Source organism: Schistocerca serialis, chromosome 2 (assembly GCF_023864345.2).
Source record: "Schistocerca serialis cubense isolate TAMUIC-IGC-003099 chromosome 2, iqSchSeri2.2, whole genome shotgun sequence".
NCBI lineage: Eukaryota > Metazoa > Arthropoda > Insecta > Orthoptera > Acrididae > Schistocerca > Schistocerca serialis.
Window position 1 is genome coordinate 662,976,630 of NC_064639.1, and position 2,476 is coordinate 662,979,105.

The 2,476-nt window shown below is 39.2% G+C and overlaps 1 non-coding gene across 1 annotated transcript; it reads left to right on the forward strand.

Moving 5' to 3' along the window:
* The first annotated feature begins 1,052 nt into the window (after window positions 1-1,052).
* Window positions 1,053-1,127, forward strand: Trnas-aga (transfer RNA serine (anticodon AGA)). The gene has a single exon. It is a non-coding gene; the product is annotated as a tRNA-Ser (tRNA).
* The last annotated feature ends 1,349 nt before the right edge of the window (window positions 1,128-2,476 follow it).

Sequence of the window (2,476 nt, forward strand, 5' to 3'; positions counted from 1 at the left end):
TCAAATAGATCCTGCGGCCACAGATCGAAGAGCTGCAACTGTCCATCATCTTTTAGTTAGGCAGAAGTTTCTCTTGCTGTTAACGAAGTGTATGTTGTGAGGGTAAAATGGTTATTTCTTGCTCTGCATACAACTGTACGAACCGGTGGAGCAAGGAAAGTGATTTAACTTTCCACAGGTAATAATTGAATGTCAAGAAATGACAACACTCTCGTAAATATCTTGGTCGTTGCCTTGCATGATACAATGTGTCTTCTGTTTTGGACAGGTGTCCTCTGCAAAAAGATGATTTGCTGAAACAGTGGGTCATTGCCACTAAACGCAATGGTTTCACTCCTATGAGGGCTAGTTTCTTGAGTGGAGATCACTCCTTGGAAGAAGATTATTTAGTAAGGCCTGGTACTTCAGAAGGCATCTGAAGCCTGCTTCAGTGCCATCACAGTTTGCGTTTCCGAAGCATTTAATGCCAAAGGAAAAGCAACCAAGGCGACAGATTAGAATAACAACTGAACACTCTACTGTAGAAACTCACGATTATATTGAACAGATTAGTCACTTCACACAAATATTGTTTTTGTTTTCAAACAAACATGTTTTCTCATAAGTACATTACCAAACAATGTTTGATGCCTGTACTACTTGTATTCTATTCTTGTTTCAGTTTTCTCAGAGTTGCGAGACATCTAAGGATTGTGGATCTCAGACACCAATAGAAATGAATGACAAGGCCACTGACACATGCAATTTTTTACCAGATGTTGTGGAGGCACTGAGAAGAATAATCAAGAGCCTGGAGGAAAAAATAGGAGAAGAGAGAAGAAAAACTATTCAATGAAAGACATCATAAGTTCTCTGAAAGAGAAGGGTCATCTAACAGAGAAGCTGCATGAATTCCTGAATCAACAAACAGGGACTCGGATGGAACTAGTGTGCAATTTGTTTCTTTCAGGAGTGCTAGTTCTGCAAGGTTCGCAGGAGAGCTTCTGTGAAGTTTGGAAGGTAGGAGACGAGGTACTGTTAGGAGTAAAGCTGTGAGGATGGGACGTGAGTCGTGCTTGGGTAGCTCAGTTGGTAGAGCACTTGCCCGAGAAAGGCAAAGGTCCCGAGTTCGAGTCTCGGTCTGGCATACAGTTTTAAACTGCCAGGAAGTTTCACATCAGCGCACACCCCGCTGCAGAGTGAAAATCTCATCATGTTGAATAATAGTGTGTCATCCAAGGGAAACAGGTACAAAACAGACATTAAAATGTCAGCAATGATGGTGTATTTTTACTCTCCTAAGGTGTATGAATATTTACAGACATTAATGCCTCTGCCTGACAAATCACTGATTTCTCGTTGGGCAGAGACTGTGAATTGTGATCCTGGCTTTTTAAGTGATGTGTTCAGGTAATTTGAGTTTAATCATGAATTGAGGACTGAATTTAAATATTCTATGGCAATTAGAAAATAGGTAGTGTGGGACCAGGAAACTAAGAGGTATACAGGTTTTGTAGATTTTGGAGAAGTTGAACAATCAAAAGGAGTGACAGAAGCTTCAGAGGCATTAGTTTTTATGCTTGTCTCCTGTAGCGTATTTTTTAGTGAATGGCTTTGACGGTAGTGTGCAGGCAAAGTTAATAAACTCTGCTGTGGAGAGGCTAAGCAATTCAGGCATCAGAATTTGGGCAGTCACTTATGATGGCACAAGGACAAATATAAGCACTCTTTGTTCATTGGGATGCAGTATTAATTTTAACAAAATCTTTCTTTTTCTTCTCAGTTCCTTCACCCAGGTTCAAACCACAATGTTCACTGCATTTTGGATATATGTCATTTAGTGAATCTTGCTCGAAATGCATTAGCAGAAGTAGGTGTTATAGAGTCTACAAATGGCCATATTAAGCGGCAGTACTTGAAAGAACTAAATGAGTTGCAAATTGATGAAGGCATGACATTTGCTAATAAGTTGTCAGGACAACATATTAATTACGTTAGTAAAAAGATGAATGTCAGCTTAGCAGTTCAAACACTCAGTTCCAGGCATGACATTTGCTAATAAGTTGTCAGGACAACATATTAATTACGTTAGTAAAAAGATGAATGTCAGCTTAGCAGTTCAAACACTCAGTTCCAGGCATGACATTTGCTAATAAGTTGTCAGGACAACATATTAATTACGTTAGTAAAAAGATAAATGTCAGCTTAGCAGTTCAAACACTCAGTTCTAATATTGCAGATACTATAGATTTTTTTAGAAGAGCTGCCAATCCCAGATTCCATGGTAGTGAGGCAACAGTAGAGTTTTTGAGATTCAGAGACAGAATTTTTGATGACTTTAACTCCAGAAATCCTCTGGCTCCAGGATATAAAGCCAGCCTGAAACTCAGTAATCATGCAGTTTGGCTTGATATTTTTCATCAGACAGAATCTTACATAAGAAGTTTAAAAGTAAATGGTGTTTGTCTCCTGCAGCACCCAAGAAATACCTTTGCCT